Source organism: Pollicipes pollicipes, unplaced genomic scaffold (genome assembly GCF_011947565.3).
Source record: "Pollicipes pollicipes isolate AB1234 unplaced genomic scaffold, Ppol_2.1 Scaffold_4002;HRSCAF=4701_pilon_pilon_pilon, whole genome shotgun sequence".
NCBI classification, from domain to species: Eukaryota; Metazoa; Arthropoda; class Thecostraca; order Pollicipedomorpha; family Pollicipedidae; genus Pollicipes; species Pollicipes pollicipes.
This window is the reverse complement of record NW_023596420.1, coordinates 15,972,943-15,981,858: the sequence shown is the minus strand read 5'-3', so window position 1 is coordinate 15,981,858 and position 8,916 is coordinate 15,972,943.

Genomic DNA, 8,916 nt, shown 5'->3' with positions numbered 1-8,916 from the left:
TCCAGGTAGCGCCGAGGGTGGTTTGGATCACGCTTGGACTGCGGACCCGGGGAGGGGTGCGTACTGACACCACAGGCGGCGTGCATGGATTACCCAGAGTGTCAGGCGGTGATGGAGCACCGTCGCGAGCCGTCCGCTGCTGGGTGCTCACCTTTACCCGCCGCTTTGACGCGCCTGGGATTCGTCTTAAGGTCGGGCTGCATTAGCGTCCACGGGTGAAACGTCGTCAAAACAGGCGCGAGGCCTCCGCGTAATGACATTGGCGGACATTCGATTACGGTTGGCATAGGTGGCTGATTCCGGCAAGGAGCGATGAAGCTTAACGAAAAGTAGCTCTGAATTATACACATGTTCAGAGAAGCACGCAAGTTGTCCCACATTCCCATGTGTGTAGCGCTGATAATTACCTAACCAACCGTCAAAACCTAGCAGCACCCCAGATTACAAGCGTCGGAAAACAGCCATTATCATTGTTTGTGCTCTGGGGGTGCGTCGACTACGCCGGCCATATCGCGCCTTCAGAAAAATTACAACAGTGAGCGCCTGTTACCAGACGAGACATGGGAGAGATCCGAACAAGTGTGTCATAGTGAAACTTTCGCGTCATCTAAAGCGCTGGCTGCCCTGAACATTTTACCGGCAGCGGCACCTGTAAGGCGTGACGTGGCCTCGACTGGCACGAGATGGACGTGAGCAGCTGGCGCCACGGGCGGCAGATTGGCACTTCCGGCAACACTCGGGGAAGAACACAGCACAGGAAGTGCCTCAGTAATCGGGCGAGGGGCGCGCAGGGATTTCGCTGAGGTGGCCACGAGAGAAGGTGCGGCATTAGCACCCCGCCGCTAATGGTCAAATATGTTCGCCGGGCTCAGCAGTACATTCCAAACACCCCGTCAGATTCTGCACATCCTGTACGGTGCATACCACACTAGAGTGCGGCAGTCGCTAGCACCAGGTCAGCATTGCGTGTCAGATGGATAAACAGCCACCTCGTTATAAACAAGCAAAAATCGAATTTCCCGCGCGCATCATGGATGTAGGGTCTGGCACTCCATCATAGTATTAGTAACGTTCTGCATGGGATAGCAATGGCATCGCCTGACATCCTGCTCTGACCTAATGTTGTCCTGCGGAGAAAAATTCCAGGCTTGTCGTGCGGGTGGAGAGCATGCAATGCCAGCAAACTTTGCACACAGCAGAACGGGTTAGCAAGGATTTGTAGTTTCCAGCGTCTAATTCAGGTCTGGATGCGTTACGCTGTCTTTGTACTTACGAGCACCCCGGCCCTGGATGACTCAACCAGGATTTGCAATTGCCGGCTTCTATGGGCGTTTACGGTACGTGACTGCAAAAGCCCGTTGTGATACAGTGAGCGTCCGCAGTAGCATCAGAAAGCTAAATGTTAACGGTGGTCACGGTTTGTAAGGATTCTCCATAGCGCTGGACAACGAGCTATACTAGGCTGACCTGAAAAGCGGTTCTTGCTATTTCTGCGTGACAACCTCAAGGCCGTGAGTCGGTGGTCAATCTCGAAGCCTCCGAGTCGTGGATGATCGAACCAGAATGAATATGACGTACCAATGCGGACCTAAATGACACCCGGGAGTGATCACCGGAGTAGAATTGGCTCAGTTATCGACCTAGCGGCGCGCAGGAATTTCTCCAGGGCGATCACAAAAGAAGGTGTGGCGTTGGCAGAAGGCACGGTATTAGCGGATAAAGGCCCGCAGACTCAAGTTAGGAGACAAGGACCATGTGTGCTTACAATTCTGGCATAGTTGTTCCCTTGCTCGCTGGGTACTGAAGCATGCGTATGCGACAATGGCATATGTGATGCATTTAAATTCGTAATGGATAGTAACTCATATCACAAATGCAGGTGTGTATCCGCTCCTGATAGCCACAAGGATGCTTTTCCGAATTCCGGCGTTTGATGTCACTTTTACCGTGGGTTTCCGAAGCTTGATGTTAAGATCAAAAATCATTTTTTGGGGCACGGGCGCCCACATTTTAAATGACACCACTGCTGGAAGACGAGTAGGAAAGTATGCGTTACATCATTTTACTATTTGAATGCCTTGATGGATGTGGAAAACACGCGGACATGTTGCGTGTTTTCTGTTCTGTTCGGAATTAGTGAGCACTTGGAACGAATTAGGAGAAGCATGTTGCCTTCGGTTAAATGAACTCTTCAAGCAGGTCCCTGAATCTTAGCCCGCCAGATTGTCAGTGTATTTTTATACGCCATTTATCTCGAACAATGTTTATGGCAAATTTCTGTCTGGTATCTGCTAGTTATCAGCCACTTTAAAGTAAATTTCCCATTGAAATGAGGTCCAGTAGCCCACCTTCAGCTGACTGAGCCTACCAAGCGAATGGGCGAGAAAACGAACTGCCAGGGCTACTGACACAATCCCAGTGCTCCAGTTTCCACGGCGGGTTTTACCGCAGTTGATCACTGGGTCCTGTTCACCGCAGTTCATGGTTCATGGCTCCTGCCAAAGATTCATCTCCAGCCGGGAAGTGGGGCTGGGTAGCAGATGGCGCCGGTGGCAGGTGTTCTGAGTCAGCCAGCCCAGATGAGATGAGTGGCAGGCTCAGGCTCCGGCTGTGCCGGAGTTCCGCCATCGCAGCTCACACATCGTGACGCTCGTATCAACTGTCCATCGACCAGCTCAGAAGCTCACTGCAGCAGTGATCAACGGCTGGCTACCACAAATACGCTGCTGCATTCGATGATTCTGACGAATGTGATAGAAAAAAGGACAGGAAATTTTCTTACGCGAAACGATGAAAGGTCGTATTTGGCGACAAGGTCTCCAGCCGATAAATCGTGTGTTTCTCTTCCACTTAGTATGATTGTTGTAATTGCTTACATCATTGTGATGTAAGCATTTAAGCTTAAAACTGACCAGTAATAACCTTCGCTCTGATGAGGAGAGGTGATGCAACTCCCCCCCCCCCCCCCTCCCCCACGTCGATAGTTTTTCAAGATACTTCTCCGGTATGCTGCGTAATCGCGCCCTATGGGCCATCTATTGCGTGTGTTTTAGAATAAAAACCATGTTTCTAGCTTTTCTGCTTTCGGAGCAGCAATGTTTTTTTTAGGAACACTGCACGGCAATCCACGGTCAGAGCGGGCGGCGCACCGTAACCGACGATACCTCAGAAAGCCCACGGGGCCGACAGTTTTACCTTAACGAAGCCATTTATCATAAACTTATGTTCAAAGGCATAAACATATACACCATGACACTCCAAATTGAACAAGAAATGAGCCTACTTAATTTTCGTGCCACCACAAGGCATGGTCTCGTATGTATGCTGTTGTGAAGCTGAAAAGTGTGATTTCTAGAAAATCTTCCTTTAGCCTGCCATAGCGGGGTCAATCATTAAGCCAACTTCATCAAAACTAGTACAAATCGCGAGATGTTGTTGGGCCCAATCCATTCGCATTTTCGCCAAGCCCTATCTTTGTTAGGTTGGAACCAAGATGGGATTTACATCAGCCACCTATCAGTCCGTGTGCGTCCGTGTCCGTTTTATGAAAAACGGTGAATCAGGGCGAGGGTTAACTGCCTATTTCTTTCAGCAAAATGCGTGTTAACGTGTTCATGTGATTCTTAACATAAAACAGATGCACGAAGTGTGGTAATATGCTGAAAAAGGCACGTAGTCCGTAAATGATACATGTCATCATTTTGTTATCACCAGCAGCAGCAGCATCGTTCTCATCATATATTCTTACATCCTCCGCAAAGGTTTTTCTGGGCAAGGTCTCAGGTACAGACAGTTATAAGTATACGCAAAAAGTGAACGAAAGGATTAAGAACGCAGAGTAAGAGATCCAGTTTCCTCGCTTGTTTGGCTGCCAAGCGCTCCCCATCATCGTACCAAATCCCGACACAGTGCCAGTACCGTCTCGCACTTCCCTGGGCGCCTCGTCCGGCAGGCGAAAGCCGACGGGTATGCTCCGTAAGAGCAAGATGGGGGTGAAGCAGGCCTACCACAGGGCTCGGGTTTACCTGACGAACACGTCTGCAGATGAAGCAGGCCTACCACAGAGCTCGGGTTTACCTGGCGAACACGTCTGCAGGTGAAGCAGGCCTACCACAGAGCTCGGGTTTACTTGGCGAACACGTCTGCAGTTTGTGTTCGCAGGACAGCAGGTCTTTCAGACAGGTCTGTGTGTGTGTGCGCATTATGCAGCGGATGGTACAACATGACCAGGTCTCGCTCGGCAACAGGATTGTCTACTTTTATAATTTCAGGTCAATGAGATCAGCATTATCATACTAACGATGTCAGCATTTTGAAATCATTGGGCTGCAAACATGTAATTTGACGAGCCAAAAGGTTCAATCAGCTAAATGATGAACTGCAAAATGGCGACAAAAAAGAACGGCAGCGTGCGAAAATGGCAAAAAGCTAAATGGTGGACTGCCAAATAGCGACGTGTCATAAAGTCGACACGTCAAAATGGTGACCGGCTAAATGGCCAACTTCATAATGGCAAACAGCTTCAAGGTAACTGGTAAACTGGTTTTGCTGGAAAAATAGTGGCGTGGGAAAATGGAGACGTACCAGAAGGACGAAAAGAGAAATGCTGGCAGGGAAAAACGTGACAGCTTTAAGTGTTAGGCGAGAAACCATCATGTTCTCCATGGCCACATGATGTGGGGAATTACTATTCGATCTCCATGACCACTACATCTAGTATCGCTCTGCCGAAAAATGGTTCCTGTTTCTCATTTTCTTTTTCGGCGACTGGCCAGCGCCGCCGCGCCACAGTGATTACCACGGCAGCAATAGCTCTCACTATTTCCGCACTCAGTCCCGAACCTCTTACCAATACTTGCCAAAATACATGACCTCAGTACATTCAACTAACAAGCGGTTTCAGACGGTGACAGGTCAAAATGATTTCCGCTACGGCGTAACGAATCCGAATATTTAGCTCTGATAGACCCTGTACCACCAGATTTGATCAAGCCAGCCAGCTGGGTAGCCAGCAGGCATTTTGGAATTTTGCGGTTTTCCAATGTCGTCATTTATTCAAACGTAATTCAGCAGCAGTTCGCTTTTTAGCCGGTCACCAATTGAGCACGTCTACGTTTTTGTGCGTCGCCATTTTGCAGTTCGTCATTTATCTGTTTGTCAATTTGGCATGTCGGCTTGTCGAGTTGTTAATATTTCGACTTTTTATAGTTAATTGTTTATTAGCATCTGTGACATTTTTGTGCGCCGGCTTTTTTACTTGCCGCCGTTTCGCGGTCGCCATTTAGCGACCAAAACAAGGCTATTTGTCAAGCGGCATTTTCGAACTTTTGTCGAAAAAGGAGAAAAATGTGAACTTCAATGCAACGTAGCAGCATTTCAGCATAAGAGAGACATCCCATTGTCTTTTCTGGTGTGTTAGGACGTGCGCAACGTGTCGATCAGTTAACTTTCAGGCCGTCATCAAGGGTCATGCAGTCCTGAGAAGGACTGGATGATGTTTAGCTTTCAGCCATGCATGCGCCACAACCCGAATTCTTTCCTTGGCATTGCTAGGACACGAACCAGGGTTATCTGATTGCGAGTTCAGTGCTCTACCAATTGAACTAACCAGGAAGAACAGCGCAGGGAAGGACGGCGCCGGCGAGCAGACCCGCCCGGTGAGCTCAGTTGGCGCAGCACCGGCCTCGTAATCAGCAAAACCCTAGTTCGAGTCCCAGCAATTCCAAGGAGAAAATTCGGGCTCGGAAAATTCGGTGAAGCCCCTGCAGACCCTCTGAGATGGTGACGGCTCAGCTTGGCCCTGAACCAATGTCCGCACACATCACACCAGCCCAGCTTGTCCAAGGGTCGGCCGTGATGGACGCTGTCAGACGCGTCAGCTGTTGTGAGGCAGTCGATCTACTCTCGGTCCATGTTGATGGCGAGGTAGCTGACAGAGTCCGATATCGCAGACTTCTTGCATTGCCCTGGCTGAAGTCCATGCTTCTGGTTACAAAGGATCCCGCCAGATGGCAAGCAGCGCACCAGCGGGGCACGCGTCACGCTCTCAGAAAAGTTGGCCTCGGTGGACAGGATCGTTACGGGGCGAAATCCACCACGCGTGGCTTCACATCTGGATTTGAACATGGGGACCACGGTTGCGACTTGCCATTCTCCGGGACCACCGCTGGACGTGGTGGAGATGTTAATCACATTGCCATTGGGGATGGCTGAAGGGGGGTGAGGGTGCGAGTGGAGGACATCGCCAGCCAATCGCGACAGGCTTGGTAGTGATTCGGTCATCTCCGCACACAGCCATTGACGACATGCATTTTAGTGCTCCCTACAGCTAGGGTAAGGAGGCAGGGTGCCCTCGGAACGTACCACTCACAACACAAGGGGAGCCGGCCGGCGGGGGGGGGGGGAAGGGGGAGTAACGTTCAGCCTGTAGCCCAGTCGCTACGTCAGACCCGACCGTCGCAGATGGTGGTTCAGCCAATCGTCCCAGGTCTTGGTACGTTTGCTTCGTACGGTAGCACCAGATCAACCTTTGGATCTGATCAATAGGCACTGCACGTCCCTACGTGCGGTTTTACGCAATTGAGTGAACGACGATTAAGGTTAGATGACCTGGCTCGATTCTGTGAGCTTTTCCTCGCTTTCCGCTTGCCAATGTACGCTTCACGAGCCGCGGTGCATGGGTAAGCGGCGTTCTTAGCACGCGCGAGGTCAAGTCCCCCATACTCGTCTACAATGCACAGCTAATGGACACCGTAGTTATATGAGACTACAGGTGATTAACGCCACCTCAGAGGATCGTGTTACATCCGAAGCGAAATGTCAGCGGTCGGTACGGCGTGTGTGCTGGTCGGGTTTCTTATCACGCCATACATTTGCTAAGAGTGATCTATAGCCTGTCGTGGACGCCAGCTGCGAAGTCCATGGCGTTACGAACTGTTACAGCATAGCTCGGTTTGGGATTTGCGCAGAAATAACCGAATGATACTGCATACGCATAGACACAACAAGATTGGCTGAGATCATTAGGAACAAAATAACGCTGTATGACCTTTCCGAGCGGAGAGAAATGCATCGTCCATTGGGCGAGCTTAAGACAAACCATCCGTGCGCGCGTCTATCCCGACCGGACCCGGGGCGGCAGGAAGGGAGGGCCGTCCGCGCCGAGGGGGTGAGGGGGAGGGGTGAGCACACCTGGACTCCCTCTGCCCACCTGCGCCGGCCCGGTATGCGGCACCGCCCACCGCCGCTAAGGCCGCTTGGCCGGGGCCGCAACGCACGGCTGTGGCCCTTGGCGGCGTCCGGCGGGCGCGCAGACTGCTCGGCTCCGGCGGCGGCCGCAGGCGAAGCGTGCGCGGCGAGGAATCCCGGCCGGCCGGCCAAAAAACGCCGCGGACGCCGCTTCTTGCGTGGCGGAGGGCTGGACCGGTCCAGTGCAGCCGGCCCCGGCCCGCCCCGGCGGGCACGCCGTCTGGCATTGGGCCGCATCGTCGGCCGTCAGCGCGGGACCACGCCGTCTGGCATTGGGCCGCATCGTCGGCCGTCAGCGCGGGACCACGCCGTCTGGCATTGGGCCGCATCGTCGGCCGTCAGCGCGGGACCACGCCCGCCGCGACCTGCGGCAGGTCAGGTCAGGGAACGCCGCTGACCAGCTGGCGCCGCTGACTGGTGCCTGCCACCTCGCGGCGCTGACGAGCTGGGGGCACGGACTGCGCCGGGGGGGGGGGGGGGGCGCAGTCTCTCGCAGTGTGCTGGGGCACTCTGGCTCTGAAACAGCTGGTGTGTGAACTCACGCTGCTGCATGAATGCCCTCCATCTCTCCCGCCCACTTTTCGAGAGGAGCACCTGATCGTGGCAGGTGTCACTGGCCAGGAGTGACTGATCGGGTTCAGGGTTCACCCCTGCCGTCGTCACCGACCAGCGGGCGTCTGCAGCTGCTCCGCGTCACGGCCTCGAGACAGTAGAGACGACCCATCGCCTCCATCAGGTGCGCATGGGCTGACATGGGCCATCATGGAGCGTGCTTTTGCTTGCACGTGTCATGCAGGAGACAGCAGCGTCATTTGGGATGTGCCACCATCGCTCGGAACCGCCTGACCGCGATTAATATAAATGTATCAAAGCGTAAAGCCTTGATGTTTAGTCAGGCTGCGCTCAGTTTCCACTTTAAATACACCACTTACGCCACTGCTCCACTAAGATAAAAGCAATGAGCAACAGTTCAGAATGCTATAAGAATAGTGTTCTTAACAAAGCTCCATCTCCGGAGGCTGCGTTCTGTTTCTTCTTCTTATTTTGATAGAGGTGCCTAGATTGACGTCTTGGGACTTATGCCTAAATCCTTTTGCTTAATTTAAGCCCTCGTGATGTTTAACACATTTGAAATACAATAGCACAAAAACAACCACTCACCATAGGAAACAGCACATCACCAGCACGTCTCCGGGTCAGACTGTCTGTCACCAGGCCACCAGTAGTGCTCCAGAGATGCTGATGCTGCACCAACGTGGCAGTCAAAGAAGCATCTCTGCCAGCCAGCACCATCTGGTCTCGGAGCCGGACTATCGTCATAGCGAAAACCTCCAGGACAAACGTGCAGCACCAAACATTTCTCCTCACACTGGACATCCGAGCCTCTGCGAAGCACATAGGGAGGAAGCTCCATAGAGCGCATCGGCGGCGCGTGCAGTGTACCTGAAGAAGTCGCGGCGGGCCTCGATCGGCAAACAGAGACTTCAGCGCGTCTGGTGGCTAATGCACCGATGTTGTACAGGACTCGCTCATGCCCGTCCGCATAAGCTAAAAACATTTGATGCACACTTGACGAGGCTTCCATTCAGAAGCAGTACAGCACGTGTTGCTCCACCTGTTCGGATCAAGCCGAGCCGTCGCCCGCAAGAAAGCGGCTAAGTAACTGCG